Source organism: Pleurodeles waltl, chromosome 6, assembly GCF_031143425.1.
Source record: "Pleurodeles waltl isolate 20211129_DDA chromosome 6, aPleWal1.hap1.20221129, whole genome shotgun sequence".
Lineage (NCBI taxonomy): Eukaryota > Metazoa > Chordata > Amphibia > Caudata > Salamandridae > Pleurodeles > Pleurodeles waltl.
The window spans coordinates 1,397,200,143-1,397,217,781 of NC_090445.1; positions in this window are offsets into that span (position 1 = coordinate 1,397,200,143).

Genomic DNA, 17,639 nt, shown 5'->3' on the forward strand with positions numbered 1-17,639 from the left:
CCACTGAGACAATTATACACCCACTCACAGACCACTCAGAGCCTCATGCACCCACTCACAGACCTAATCACTGACACACCTATTCACCAATCCACTCGGACCCTCACACACCTACTCACAGACTCACACAGTCCCTCATATATTCACTTATGGACTCACTCAGACACTGATGCACCCACTCCCAGACCCATTCAGACCCTCACACACCCACTCACAGACCCACTCAGACACTGATGCACCCACTCACAGACCGATTGAGACACTGATGCACCTACATATAGACACACTGTGACACTCATACACCCACTCCCAGCCCACTCCCAACCTCATGCACCCACTCATAGACCCACTGAGACACCGATGCACCACTCACTGACCCACTCAGACCCTCACACACCTACTCCCAGACCTACACCAACCCTAACACACTCAGTCAGAGACCCACTCAGACACTCACGCTCCCACTCACAGACCTACTCAGACACTGATACACCCCTCACTGACCCGCTCAGACCTTCATGAACCCACTCACAGACCGACACAGACACTGACACGACCACTCACAGACCCACTCAGCCACTGATGGACCCACTCACACACCTACACACCTACTCACAGACCCACAGTCCCTCATGCACCCACTCACAGACCCATTGAGACCCTTACACACCCACTCGCAAATCCACTCGGATTCTCATGCACTCAGGCACAGACAACAGACACTGACACATCCACACACAGACTCACTCAAACCCTCACGCACTCAATCACAGACCCATTCAGACCCTCTCACAGCCACTCACAAATCCACTTAGACCATCATGCACCCAATCACAGACAAACTCAGACACTGTTGCACCAACTCACAGACCCACTCAGACCCTCACACACCCATTCACAGACCTACACAGTCACTGACACACTCACTCACAGACCCATTGAGACTGTGATGCACCCACTCCTATACCCATTCAGATCCACTCACAAATACAGTCAGACCATCATGCCCCCACTCACATTACCATTGAGACCCTCACTTATACATGCACTTAGAGACTCATGTGCCCACTCACACACCCACTCAGACACTGACACACCCACTCACAGACACACTCAGCCCCTCATGCACCCATTCACAGGCCCACTCAGATAGTGATACCCCCACTCACAGACCCAGTGAAACACTGGTGCACCCATACACAGACCCACTCAGACACTGAGACACCTACTCACAGACCCAGTGAAACACTGGTGCACCCATACACAGACCCACTCAGACACTGAGACACCTACTCACAGACCCACAGTCCCTCATGCACCCACTCACAGACCTACTCACTGATGCACCCACTCAGACACTGATGCACCCATCACTGACCCAATCAGAACTTCATGATCCCACTCACAGACTGACACACACACTGACACGACTACTCACAGACCCACTCAGCCACTGATGCACCCACTCACAGACCCACCCAGACACTGACACACCTACTCACAGACCCAGACACTGACACATCCACACACAGACCCATTCAGATCCTCACGCACCCAATCACAGACCCATTCAGACCCTCTCGCAGCCACTCACAAATCCACTCAGACCCTCATGCACCCACTCACAGACCAACGCAGACACTGTTGCATCAACTCATAGACCCACTCAGACCCTTACACACCTCTTCACAGACCTACACAGACACTGACACACCCACTCTCAGACCCACTCAGATGGTGATGCACCCACTCACATACACATTCAGACCCTCATGTACCCACTCACAAATGCAGTCAGACCGTCCTGCCCCCACTCACAGAACCATTGAGACCCTCATGCTCCCACTCACAGATAAACTCAGGCACTGATGCACCCACTCACAGACCCAGTGAGACACTGATGCACCCACTCACACACCCCCCCCAGACTCTCACACACCCACTCACAGACCCACTGACAGCCTCATACATCTACTCACAGACCTGCGCACACACTGACCCACCCACTAAACTACTGATATACACACTCTCACACCTTGACAGACACTCTCACAGCCACTCTCACACCAGATACATCCTCTCACCCCTAATCTGACACCCAGAGAGGCTGCGGCCAACTTCTTCTGTACCTGGCCAAAGGGCTGTGCATAGCATGGGGTTAAGTGGTTATGTGGAGCTCGCCCACAGGGTCTGGCTGCAGTCAGGTGTTGTGGGCAACTTCCTCTGTGCACAGGTGAAGGTTGTTCATGGTGCAGGGTTGGGTGCTTATAGGGGGATGGGTTCAGGGCCGGGCCGCAGGTGTGGCATAAGTTATACGGTAACGAGTTATAGTTACTTGAGGTAACTCTAGCTATAACTGGTGAATTTCTGTGGTTTCGTTCATTTAAAACGGGAGCCTAACTAAAACGCCCCTGTAACCTTTGTTTTTTTGAGTGAATATACATACACCAAAATATTAATACAAAAACCATGCAAGAGTTACATATATTTACATATATACTTGTCTAATGATGCATGGTAAAAGTATGCGTGGCAAAGGCATGTGTGGTAAAGGCATTTGTGGTAAAGCTGTATACGTGGTAGTGGTATGCATGGTAAAGGCATATGTCTGGTAAGTGCAATGTGTGGTAAAGACTGTTGTAATGGTTGTTTCATTCACTAATCATACTAATGTTGTGTGTTTTCGCCACGCTGTGTATCCTAGATGTGCAACTGTATCTATCTTGGCCTGGCGAGGCCACAACAAATTGTCGACAAGGAGAGTGCAGGAACAACTGCGGCTGCTTCATTGGCCTCTACTGCTGTACTGTGGCACTGCACTCAGCTGCTTGGTTATGTCGGCAACCTCATCGGTTCCCAACCCTGTCGGTGGCCTACTCCAGCAAATGGCTCCATTTTGCTGCAGGCATAGTAAAAACGCTTCTCTCCTGGTAGTGACGATTCATGCTGGGCCTCTGATACTCTCCAGCAGTTTGGTTCCATCCACTCCAGGTCTACTCCAGGGGCGTGGTCCTACACTGATGGTCGTGTGTCCACAATGGCACAGTAGAGGGCTGCACAGCTTGATGCCCTTTGGTGGCATGTGGCTATGCCCACCGCGATCCATCGTGGAGTCTCTACGCAGTGTGAGTGTACTGCCTGCCACCGTTCTTCGCCTTCAGCTTCAGTGGAAATTAGCACCGCTTTACACAGCCAGCCCTGGGGGATCTCTGGTCTAGTAGGACCACATTTTGCAACATCTATTTTCAAGGCAAGAAGGGTTGTGGGCCACTACTACAGACTGGCTCACATTGTTGGTTTTCCTGTGCCTGTGGGAAACCCTGTTTTCAGGGTGAATTTCAGACAGTGTCTTGGACTGTATTTGTCCTCCTGCCCTGCATCTGCCTTTTGCTCTGCCATCGGAGGGTTTTGGTCCTTTGCTGCCATCTCACAGTGACTTTCTGGGTTGACATATCTTAACTGCACCCTTGGTGAGTGGCAAGAGTGGCCACCATGGCATCAGTTCTTGCCCCTGTGCCATTCATGGTGGATGGGTCTCTGTCCTCACTGGGGACGAAATGGAAGGTGTGGGGAGTACCGTCTGGAAACTTACTTAGCTGCGGGGGTGTTGAACAATGACAGAAAGTGCCCATGCACCTAAACTTGGCGGGAGCAGCATTTCACAAGATTGCAAAGACAATCGCAGAAGCGGGCCCACCTTTCACATACACTACCCTGAAACAAGCCCTAACAGACTATTTCTAACTGCTTGAAAATCCAGATTATGACCAGTTTCTCCTACACCAAGATGAACAAATGCAGGAGAAATCGGTTGACTTGTTTATGCCCTGTTAAAAGAATTGCCAGTACAGGTACCCTGCCAAAGGCTGATGACAAGACCAGGGCTCAATTCATTCAGGGATGCTCTTCCATCAAGCTAAGGAAGCACATCCTCTAAGTTCCAGGAATGACCATCATGCTCAATATGGGCTGCTCTAAAAAACTCTTAAAAGCCTGTGCTGTGTACATAGAGGTAGCTCATCAATGGCCCGTCTAATCTGAACCAGTCAACTTTGTTGCTAAAGCTGACCTGAACAAGAAAAGTGCTTGGCCCAAGTCAGGTTCCAATCCCAAGTCAAGACATTCGTGTGGAGGCCTTTATCCACATCAAACTGACTGGCCAGTGCAAGGGGAAAGGTACTCCACATGCAATAAACTAATCCATTTTTCCAAGTGATGTTCGTCCACCTCATCCCAGAAAGTGCAGAAATCCTAATATGTGAACTCCTTGGCTTTCCTGGTGACCCAGAAAGATGAAAAGGACATGGACAATGATGATCTGGGTAGTGCAGTTCATGTTATATATGCCATGCAACCAGAGGAGTCCTACAGATGACACATGATTACAATCACTCATTTCCAACTCTAATTGATATGGGTGCCTCGTTAAACATCCTCGTGCAGACCGTACTGCAGACGTCCCCACAACAACCCGTCCTACACTCCGCAGCCACACAGATTTTTGCATTTTGCTCAACACTGCCTCTCTCGCTGACCTGCGTATTTACAACAGACATGACCCATGGGGCCCAAGCAACATGAGCAAACATGTATGTCACAAGAGGAGGTTCTGGAATGCTGATCAGCTACCAACAGCAGAACACCTCCACATAGTGTCTTTTGCATTCAGCGTATACTCGTTCAACAGTGAAGCTCTATTGGATGAGTTTGGACTGTTGTATGAGGGCATTGGATGCCTCAAGGACCGCCTGATACACCTTCACATTGATGATACCATTCTACTAGTTTCCCTGAAACACCACTATGTGGTCTTCCACCTATGCCGAAGGTTGAGAAAGAGCTATGAAAGCTGGATCAAGCTGACATTATCAATAAAGTTGAAGGCTCCGCTTCGTGATTGTCCCTTATAGTCATGGCGTGGAAACCTAAACAACCGGGTCAAGTCAGGATTTGCGTGGAGATTTGTTTGCCCAACAAGGCAATCATACATGAGAGACATTTGACACCCACAGTAGATGATATCATGGCAGAAGTTAACTGATTGAGATGGTTCTTCAACATAGACCTAAGGGCCGGATATTATCATCTAATGATAGTGACCAAATCGAGAGTAATCATCACTTTTTCCATCCATGTGGGTTTGCAGAGGTACAAACGCCTCAGCTTCGAAGTGTGTAGTATGGAAGAGGTATTCATAGGACACAATCCCGTATAACATTAGCAGGATTTCCAGATGTTATGAGTGTCAGCGATGACATTTTGGTGCACGCCCCACACTTGAAGATCACCTATGAGGCTAACTATTCAGTGGCTGGCGGAGAATGGGCTCACTCCCCACCATGAAAAGTGTGTGTTCCTTCAGAAAGAGATCTGTTTCTTTGGTCACAGTTTCTCTGAGAATGGAGTCATGCCTGATTCTGCGAAAGTCAAAAACATTCAGTTAGTCCCTTCCCCCACCAAAGTCACAGGGTTCCGGGAATGGTGACCTACTGTGTTTTTTTTTATCTAGAATCACACCATCCTCAGTGGCCCTCTCAGGGAGTTGACAAAGGCAAATGCTCTTCTGGCATGGGACTCCAACCAAGAAAAGGCTTTTCAAGGACTAAATTGGCCCTTTCAAAGTACCTCGCCACAGATCAAAACTCACGGTGGATATCAGCCCCACTGAATTTGAGGCAGTACTGTTGCAAAAACAAAACATTGGAGAATGGGCACCCATAGCCTGTTCTAGTCATGCCTTAATGGACGTAGAGCTGCACTACTCACACATTGAGAAGGAAACCATACCTATTAATTGCTCGCCACCATTTTCACATGTATCTTTATGGACACCCTTTTGCAGAACACACGCACTACACAACCCTTATTCTTCTATTCACCGGGTCTTATTCCAAGCTGCCTCTGAGAATCAAAAAATGTATTCTTCATTTGCACAAATACAGTTTTTTGGTGGAATATCACCCTGGGATGCAGATCTGCCAGACTATCTATCTAGACATGTGAGGCCAGCCACTACTGGTGAGGAATCAGAAGCGGAGAAAATTGAGGAGTATGTAAAGTTTGTAGCTGAGCGGTCGCATCCAATACCAATTTCCTTGGAAGAAATTGTGGATGTAACAAGAATAATCAAATTTCTCTAGTTGGCCCTATCAGCTGTGACATTAGGAAATTGGAAGACGATGATGCAAGATTTGTCCCATCAAACTTCTGAGGCACTGCAGACTCTGCTGTCGATGCTTCATGTCCGCCATGACTTGGCGGCCTCTCTGGAAGTCTGTCTATTGAGCGGACCAAGGTTGGTGATTCTTGGATGACTGCAACAACAGGTGGCTGATCTACCCCCTTACTGCCCACCAAGGGATGGTTAAAACAAAATCTAGACTTCGGTGCAAAGTTTAGTTTCCAGGACTGGATGACTGGGTCAAAAAGACAGTGTGACACTGCCCACTGTGCCAGGTGGGTGGACCAGCAGATCCACCTCCCCCATTATTACGGAAGACATTGTTCCTTTGTTATGGCACCGAGCGAGTGCTGATTTTGGACATTTACCAGATGGTTGGCAACTGCTGGTTGTAATCAATGACTTTTCTAAACATCCAGAGATAGAGATCCCGATTCCGTAACTAACAGCTAGATTGTGCACTGTTTGGTGAAGATCATGGCTACTCATGGTTTGTTCAGTGAACTCTGTACTGACAATGGCCCCCATTCCTTAGGCAGGAGTTTGCATAATATTTGAGATTGAGAGGTATTCCCCATTGGAAGATCTCTTCCATGTGGCCTCAGGCCAATGGAGAGGCTGACTGTTTTATGGAGATAATAAAGTGATATGAATTGCATTAACTGACAACTAGAACCTGGAATGTGCATTGTACTTGTTGCTTTGAGAATATAAACTCACGCCACATGCCACAACAAGAGTAAGTCACAGCACGTTATGCATTGAAGAGGATGGTGGGTGACACTATCCCTCACATTGTGGAGATGGGAGCGGCTAAGGATGGAGTGGCTGATGCACTGCTCCAGCACAAGGTGCGTAGCAATAAACCGTCTACGAAGCAGAAGGACTTGCATAGGAATCTACAAGTAGGCAATCTGGTACTTGTCTAAGATCAACAGCCAGGGAGCAGGTTTCAGCTCCGTTTCAATTTGGTCCATGGAAGGTCAGTGCTGTATGAGGAGCAATGATCATGGTAAGAAGAGCTGATGATGTAGTTACCAGGAATGTAGCTCTCTTCAAACAGTACATACCACAGGGCCATGCATCAGGTATTAATCATCCACCGTTTCAGGTAGGTGACGCTGGAAATGAGGAAGACATTTCATAGGATTGTACTAGAAGTCCCACAGAAGTTTCCATGGGACATCTGACTGAATCCAATCTAACATTCAGGATCCAGTCCACTGATCATGTAACATTCAGGAGAACAGCACTGACGTTGATGTAGGTGCATGTGAAGGACAAGTACAATGACAGGGAGAGCTGGCTGAAAACAGAGTGTTGGTCATAAAAAGGGGATAACTAGGTACAATATTAAACCACTTCCAGGTGGATCCACAAGATTCAAAGACTTTGAGGATGATTTAGATATTGATATTAGCGATGACAGATATCCCATTTGCTGAAATATAAGTCCCTTAGAAAATAAAAGGATTAATTTTTTTGGGCGGACGGGATATCCATTACCATTATGACAGAGTAACCAATCTGACAATATCTAAATCAGGCCCTTTGTGTTGCACTGATCCTGATGACACATAGCTTACAAAAAAACCTCAAACTGAGCCTGGGTTCTGTGACTTTGTTTTTTTTGCTGTCCTCGCCATGTTTTTTGTTCGGTGTTTTTATTTCTTATAGGTTTCATGAGCTGTGTTTCGTGGTGTTTTGTTCTGTCAAGGTTAAGGAGGAATGTTATGTTGGAGCTGTGGTGGTCCTACTATGTTACTGGTGGTAGAAGTGTTTGTTGAGAAACCACTCAGCACAGACAAGGTTGTGGTTCCGACGGTCATGTTGAGGGTGTGAGTTAGTAAATAAGAGCAAGCCCCGGAGCTCATGATTCACTGTATCACTAACCATGCTGATGTTGTGTGTTCTCTCTACGCCGTGTATGCTGACTGAGGAAGGGTATCCATCTAGGCCTGGGGAGGCCACAATAGGCAGCAGGGCTGGTTTGAACATTTTTTGCCCGGAACTCCTTTCGGTTCCCTCACATTTTCAATAATTGATAGAGCGAAACTGTGTGTGTGTGTGAGAGAGAGTGTGCATGCGTGTGTGCATGTAGGTGTGTGTGTGTGCTATGTGCATCTACAAAACACACTATCACTTACTTGACATCCTGGTGCTCACATGTATTTATACATGGCTCAGCGGGAAGGCACGCCAAAGCAGTGGCCTTAGGGCACTGCCAAGTGGTGGCAGAAAGCTACAGCAATAGATCATAAAACGTTTATTTTAAAGAACATGGGTAGTTCTCTGTCATTCTTTTTTTTCTTTTTTTTTTTGCTTGGCAGGCTGACATTTTTCACACTGTGCCTGAGTAGTCTGCTTTACAGCTAAGAAGTGCAGTACTGGTTTCCCAATCATTCTCTCCCAGGTAGGACTCCTGCATTTACAGAACTTAATTGATGAATACATGGATCCATCCCTGTTTAGGTCCCAGAAACCAACCGTTATATGTCCTTCTAGTACGGATGACACACATACTACCCAACTGGGTCCATAATCCAAACTTTTATTTAGGTTGCTTTTTGATGCTTTGGTGGCGCTAGGGCCTTGTAAGTCTGGCCCATTGTCTTTACATGAACGAATGTTTCCTCCTTTACATAAAGATACACAGTTAAGATTCCAAACACTCCCACCTTCTACTCCCACTGCATTCTTGAAATTCTGTGGGATCTGACCAACATGCCACACCTTTACTATCAGTTTTACCTTTCTTGAAGCAAACCATATCACCCACACATTCACACTGCTTGCTAAAAGTTTATTTTCCCCAATGTGCTTTTCTTTTTTAACTTGTATTCCTCTACTCTACTCTGCATCATACTTCCCTAAAATCCACATCAGCAACCTCACCAATTTCCTTCTTTTTCTTTCTCAACCACCAAGGAACTAATTGTGTGCTAGGTTTCTCCTCTTCAATAACTCAAAAGGACATACAGAAGTCATATAATTAGTTGAAATCCTGTACGTTAGCAATTTGGACTGTAATGCCTTTCACCAATTAGGACCACTCTTCATTGATTATAGAATTACTTCCTTTGCCACTCTGTTAAAACTTTCCACTTAAACATTTGTATCAGGATGGAACACAGCAATCAAGTTAACTTTATTTCGGTAAAAATAAATACCATAAAAGCACACCACAAGTTCACAATTTTGCAAAAGAACATGCTATGTATAAAAATCCTCAAATATAAAACATTGAACTGTATGTAAAAATCCTCAAATATAAAACATTCTCCTTATGAAAATTCGTACCATGTTATAAGATCGTGCAAAAATGCAACATTTTTCATGATAAATATCATAAAGCAAGTATATACCTAACTAAAAACAATGAATAAGATAAAAATAAAAAACGTTTCCATTTAAGACGTATAAGAATATAAAAACATGGAAAATTCGTTAGACGGTGGAGAGTTGGTATATGCATACATTAAAATTCACGAGTAAGTTCATCAATGACCACTCCCATCATCTGTTGTTGGATTTTTCCCTGTTTTTTTTAACATATTCAGTCTGCAATGCCAAATAGATTCTAAAAATTTTGCCAAACAGCAAGCCACTACAACAGATGGATCAGACTTAAAAATTCTCAGAGCCGATAGGCAATCCCTAAAACCCATTTTTTTACATAATGGAATAATCCAAGAAGCCCTCTGTTTATGGTATGCAAAACATTGAAAGAGGACGTGGGTTATGGATTCTTCCCTGGCGCAACCCATCGGGTACATCTTAGAGCTGCAACTTGTATTAGACCATTTGTAAGTTAGGGTGCTCAAAGGAAGAAAGCCTATCCTGAATCCATGTATCGCTCAGGTACATAGTGGCATTTGATTTGTAGAAAACTGCCAGCCATGGATGATGCTGAGACTGCAGTCAATTGTGTAAGTTGAGCATTAAGCCAAAATGCATCCTTCAGAATCTGTGTTGCATTTTTTGGAATAGATAACGGATCCTTCCAGTATGTCCCCAAACCAAGTGATACGAAGGTCCGTTCCACATACTCACACCACTTAATTTTTTAAATAATGTTGGTATCCATCAGGTTAGTTAGCCCACATCTATAAGGAATGAGAGAATCTAGTAACCATAGGCGAATCCAAAACAACAAGGGCCTAAGAGCGGCGATCTGGTTGATTGGAAGCAAATTTAGATCTATTCGAATAGGAAGTGTTGGGGTGCTGGAGGGAACTCTTAGCAGTATCTTTAAAACAGAGTTTTCCGCCCTTACCAGATCATCTAAATTGCAATGACCCCACAATTCAGCTCCATATAGACCCCCCCCTGCTTGCGATTTATATATTTCTAAGGCGGGCGTCATGGCAAAGCTATGGGATCTAGCTGCAAATCTTACAATGCCACTCGCCCGTTGTTTCAAGCGCAAGGTTGCTTTCTGGAGATGGGAGTGCCATTTATGTGTATCTTCTAATTTCAGACCTAAATAGTCAAAATCATTGACTCTTTCCAGTGTGGCACCCTCTAGATAGATGGGTCACCTCATCCTGCCTTTTTTGTCCCCAAACACCATGCATTTAGTTTTTAAACGGTTAATTTCCAGGCCGTGGTCATTACGAAAGTCCATAAACCTCGAGAGCAGGGTTGAAAGGCCTGTAGCTGTTTGGGATATCAACAAGGTGTCATCAGCAAATGGGAGGCAAGGAATCTTCTGCCCTCCTATTTTAGGGGCGTTGTTGGAACACTCCATGAGATAGGGGATGCATGCATTTATAAATAAGAGGAATAATGTGGGGGCGAGTACGCAACCTTGTCTCACGCCGCGGGCAGTGGGAAACTCTTCAGTTAGTTCACCTCGCGGACCCCATCTAATTCTGGCATAATTGCCAGTGTAAAGATCTCTAATGATATTTAAAATAGAACAAGGAACTCCCAGTTTGTTCAAGACCTCCCACAATTTGTAGCGGGGTACTAGATCAAAAGCTGATTTTAGATCGACAAATGCTACAAATAGGTTGCCTAAATCCAAGTCAACAATTTTCCATTTGATGGAAATAAAACGGAAAATCTGGTCTACGGTGCTGACTTTTTCCCTAACACCAGCTTGGAGGTGGCTTAAGATTTTGTTTTCCACTATCCATTTATGTACAATACCCCACTTCCCCAAATAACATTCCATGTAATTGCAGTTAAAGTGGGGTCCATTATCTGTTACCAATTCTTGGGAATACCTTCCCTGCAGGAAATTTTACCTACAAATTCCACAACACTTTCTGAAGTGACCTCCTTTACCATTTTGATTTCTGGCCGTTTAGAAAAGTAGTCCACCATGACTATGCCAAATGCTTCCTGTCTAGGTAGCACAATAAATGGCCCAGTTATATTCAGCCCTAATTTCTGCCATGGTACCTCTGGAAACTTACCGGCTGAGGTTCAGGAATTAACGCTCTTGCAGATTTGTCACTTGAAGCACACTCACCACAAACTCTTACTTGATGTTCTACAAAAGTATCTGTTATTAGCCACCAAAGTTCACCTTGTCCCGCCTTCTAGTGCTTCAGATACCCATGTGTCCTTCTACGATAGCTTTCATTAAGTTAAAAGGTGGAATACATTTGTCACCCCTTACTAATATGCCATTTTCCACAGTCAACTCTTCTTGCACTTCAAAGAAACCCATTCATTCTCCTGGAATATTCCTTTCATCTGGCCAACAGTTCTTAATTAAATTAATCACATGATGCAATTCAAGATCTTTTTCCATCTCATCTTTCCATCTAATTTCCTGAACAACTGTGTGCTCAAGATTCAATCAATTGATACCCTGAAAAGTGAATGATACCTCACATTTATTCCGATCTGCATCAATATGATCTTCCCCTGGTAAAGGTAACCTGTACGTACAATCTGCATGCTTGTTAACTTTGCCAGGAACATACTCCACACTATATTTAAAACTTTGCAATCTAGAAGCCAGTCTAGCTAATCTTGCTGTCATGGCACTGGCACCCCAGGTGCCATCACATGCACTAAAGGTTTATGATCCATTTTTATGAATTTGGTACCCCACAAGAAGGTCCTGAAATGTATTGCTTCCCACACACAAACCAACAACTCCCTCTCTATTACCGAATACATTTTCTCAGCCTCTCGCAAAGCTCTTGATGCATAAGATACAATCCAATCTCTATCATAATCGCTTTGCATCAAGACACCTCCCAATCCACAATTGCTGGCATCAACCATTACAACACATTCCTTTACTGTGACAATTTATTTAAGACAAGGTGCCCCAGCAATCAATAATTTCAATGTATTGAAAGCTACAGTCATACTATCATTCCATTTGAATGTCACATTTTTTTTAGAAGACATCTGTAAGGATCCACTCTGGAAGCATAGTTTGGAATCAATTTAGCATAACATTATGTTAAGTCAAGAAATGCAAATAGCAGTTCTTTACAATTTGGAATGGGCGCATTCATAATATTCTCAACATGGTTGCGCTTGGATTTGACACCAGAACTACTAATAAGGTGTGATAAGTACTCCACTTCATGTTTCTTAAATTTAAATTTCCCAGATCTCAGCTGATAATGCTGCAAATATATTCTTCAAATTGTTATCCTGTTCCTATGCGTTTTTGCCAAAAACAAGAATGTCACCCTGAAAAGCTATTGCACCATTTATGCCTTCAGGTGCTTCTTTCATCAGTCTCTGAAACAGAGATATTGGGCTAGCTAAACCAAAGGGCATCATGCAAAATCTAAACTGACCCCCAGGTATAATAAAGGCTGAAAGATTAATGGATTCATCATGTAGTTTGCCTTGAAGGTATGAACTTTCAAAGTCTAAACTCGAAAACCCTGGTGCACACCTGTGCACCTTCTAAGGTGGTGACGATCATATGCAGATTTGGATCTGCATCCACCCAAATTGCACTGTTAAGGCTGTGCAAATCAACATATAGCCTCAGTTCACTAGAGGCCGTCACATATATATTCACAGGCGATATCCATGAAGATGACTTCACAGATTCAATAATTCCTTTCTTGCACATATCCTGCAACATGTCCTTGAGTTTCCCTCTATAAGTAGGAGGTACATTTCTGAATCTGTGTCAGGTTAGAATAGCATTATCGCATAGTTTGGTACAGTGCTTAAAACCCTGGAGTTCTCTCAACTTATCACTAAAAACTTGAGAATAATGCCTCTGTAACTCTTGTATGAAAATTTTTAATTGTGTGCTTTTTTCCCACTCAGCTTCCCTATAGTTTCTAATGATATACACAGATGGATCACCCCTGGGGTCCAATTTAATACCCATCTCCTCTTGATGCGACCAACCCAACAAAGATTGGTAATTCCTTGCCATATACTGTTAGACCTGCCAGCCTTAGGGTGGTCTTACCCCAAACCTTTTCTTGCTTACCTCCATCTTGCCTGGATTTTTGTTCTGTTGGCCTTAGGACAAACCAGTGCTAACTGCATGTGCTCACTCCCATAAATCTGATTTGAATGGCATACATCTGATTGGCATATTTAGTTTACATGAAAGGCCCTTGTAGAGTGGTGCACCATATACTCAGGGCCTGTAAATTAAAGGCTACCAGTGGACCTGCAGCACTTATTGTGCCACCCACTTAAGGAGCATGCTAAAACGTTTTGCAGGTCTGCCAGCGAAGCCTGAAGTGGGTCTCCTACTACCATGTGGACTTTCAAACCCCTTGCCAATCCTTAAACTCCCTTTTTATTACATATGTCACCCCTAAGGCAGGCCCTAGGTAGCCCACAGGGCAGGGTGCTGTGAAATTAAAAGGTAGGTCATGTACTTCTCAGTTTTATATGTCCAAGTAGTGAAAAACTCCCATATCTGTTTTCTCACAACTAAGATACCTACCCCTCCCATAGGGTAACATTGGGGATTCCTTATTAAAATGAATAAGTTGTAATTCTTAAACCGGAGGTGGTAGATATATCATGTTTGGTATCTATGAACGTGTAATGATAAACAGTCTTTAATGGTAAAGTCTGATTTATCATTACAAGTTTGAAAATGCTACTTTTAGAAAGTTGGCATTTTCTTGCCCTTAGTCCTCTGTGACTGCAGCCTGCTTTTAGTCACATGACTGGGTATAACTGACAGTTAGGACTTTTTGTGGATTTATCCCAGACAGTCACACAAAAATTGGATTAGCAAGGCCTGAGGTGCCTTTCCACTGGCAGGATGGGGGGGGGGAGCTGAGTACAGCCCCAGTCACATCTGAATGGGCTGAGCTCTGCTGCCACACAAGGGGCTTAGCAACCCTGCATTGTCAGTGCAGTCAGCTAGGAGCCAGGGCAGGAAAGGTAGGTAATTCCTGGAGCTTCAGAGAACCCTTCTGGAAACTTCACCCATCGTTTAGGAGCAGGGCACCAGGGTATTCAAATAGGACCTCAGACTTGCTACTCAGTTCACTACAGGACCTGTGGAAGGACTATCAAAGGACTGCCTGCTGATGTGAGGTGTTGTGTACTCTGCCAGACTGCTGGTGTTCCTGAAAGGACTGGTTTGCTGCCCGGAGACTGCTTTGAACCTTCAGAGGCCAGCCCTTCTGTAGGGCCCTGCATCTCCACCTGCACACAGGACTTTAGAAGTGACTCCAAGGGCTCCTTTAGCTGTCTCCTGTTCTGAGCCACAGGGACATAACAGGCTCTCTCCATCATAAACCTGCACCTGGACCCAGCCTGTGGGAGTCCTGAACCCCCAAGAGGCTGCATCCACTCCTGAACCTTTGGTTGTGGTGTTCAAGGTGCCCAGATGACCAATTTCCAAAAGTAGGCCCTAGACAAAATTTGGCTCAAAAGCACACTAAGAATAAGGACAAGACCAAGACCATCCTGCTAGCCTATCAGCCTGTGGTGCATCACCAGTCTTATTGACTTTGCAGCTTTTACGCTACGTTCTTCTACACAACAGCAAATCCTTCTCAGCGACTCATCCCAAAAGGGATATCCAATCCTGTGAAACTATCTGCGGCTACAATCTTCTGCCTCGTCCTACTGGAGATTTTCGACTTCCTTCTCAATGTCAGAAGGTAATAATTTTCACTGTGGCTTCATTCCACAGCTACCCAAAGACTTTTCTCCCTCCTCGGATACTCCTGCAGCCTTGCTCTGCTGAACATCTACCTTCTCAGAGACTTTTCTTCAAAAGAATTCTAAGTCCAAAGGTGAGCGGTGACCGGGTTCAATCGACTTTGTGTATCCAAACAGTGTTCCATAGTGGTCAGCCTTAAATTTGGACTTTGCCCTGGTCTAACGCGACCAAATGTCAGGGGTTGGCACTTTTGTTTTTCACACTTAAAGCTTTAAAAATTCAGAACGCCGGTTCTACTAATTGGATTTTGATGGTTGCAGCGTCAAATAATTTATTATTTTTTTCTCTATTTTACTAAATTGGTTTTGGATTTCTATTGTGTTGGTGTTTGTGTACTGCATAAATACTTAATACAATGCCTCTAAATTTAGGCTGACTGCTTTTTCGTGAAAAGCTACCTAGGTTAAGCACAGGTTAAATTAATGACTTTTTGTGATTCACCGTGCAAGGGATTGTGGCTGTTCTTTGACCAGGGCTCACACCCCAGTCAGTCAACAAGCCAGTTTCTCACACATATACCTTACCATACGGATGTTGTCCAGAAAATTCTAGATCAGCCCAAAAGTAAGCCACCAGATAAGTTTTATGGTGCTTGTACCCACCAGGAGCTACTTTGGTGATAATGAGATCTTGTTAGGACATCTCTCCTTTACTATAGCTTGTAAGATGATTGCGTACCACACACAGAATCCACCAAAACAGTAACTTTTTCCCCATCTATAACAATGTTACAAGATGGAAATTTGTTCTTAATCTCCCTATTGCTTAAGCTTAATAGGTGTTAGGATCCTGATCATAAGCATCATATACACATTCTTTGTCATCGTTGTAATGCACCAAGTTAATCTTTCTGATGACTGATCTGCACACTCTGTTAAAATGCCCATTCTTATTGCATTTAATACAAATTTTATGAATAGCATGGCACAATTTTAATTATCTAAATGTGACCAACTGCTGCATCTATAACATAACACATCTGTAACACAAGTCTACTCCTTTCTTCCCATCAGTTTTTTGTCAAGTTGGTCTCATATCATTCCTGTGCCCTACATTCTTTTTAACTTTTCCCCCGCTAATATTTGATACTACATGGACATCACTATATAAATTACCTCTTTGTACGAATTTCTAAGAGTGTTCAATAGCTTTTGCAATTTCAATAGTGGCATTAAGAGACATATCAGTAGTTGTCCACAGTCTTTCTTGTATTTTCTCGTTATTAGTTCTCATCAAAATGTGATCCCTTAGTACTTGCTCATACCTGGTATGTTAAAAATCACACATTACAGACAAGGATCCAAGTGCGGATACAAATTCCTCTATAGATTCATCAGCACCTTGTTTCATGTAGTAAAATCTGAACATTTCCATTACTGCATAATTCTTTTTCCATACCATATACGGAAGCATACTGATACACATCAGTGTTGCCAGGAGTAGTTAAAGCTCGTAAGTCCTTAAATTCTCTCAATCCTATGTCCCCTAAGCAATGTTTTAAAGATGCCAGTTTTCTTTCTGGCCCACACTTATCCCCCTCCAAGACTTTAACATATGCTAAAAATACTGCCTCCCATGTCTCCCAATCCTTTGGTGGTTCACCCGGTGCTATGAGAAAAGAAGGTGGTGAAACAATTCCTACCATTGGTTCAACTCAATACCAAACCAAATAGCAACAGAATATAGCAATATTATGTTAAAATAACAAAAGTAGTCACTGTTGTCATTCTTTACATATGGGTATGCGTGTCAGCAAGTTAAGATGTGCTGATCTTTGTCCATGACAATCTGGTACAAAATCCAAAGCAACAAAAATTGTAGCCAGAAGATATAAGCCAAAACCCACTGAGTCACCATATATCCATGTTGCAGTTCAGCTCATAGTACAAACAAACGTGATGTTAATTAGAGCATTTGTTCTGTAGAGCTTGCAGGCAAAGAGAACAGCAAGTGTGAACAGCCAATCCAAAATCACTGTTTCACCTGTGCACAGGAAACCAGAAAAGTGCTAGAGGGGATGCGACCAACTCTCAGTCGATGTCGAACGTGCATCAGTTGGCAACCAGATAGGAAAGAGGTTGCGGACAACTAAATACACTGTTAAAATCACCAATGGGGTATGGTGAAAGGTGTAGCAAATGAAGATCTGTTACGTTCCTCAAAACGGAAGAAAACATGGAAACGTGGAAGCAACTCCAATCCAGCAGAAAATAGTCTTCATGTTGATTCGTGTTACCAGTGTACGAAATACTGGTTTACTCTAAATTAACATTCACAGGGACAAAGGAGTATTCCAGTAAACCTCAGGTTATTTTCCAT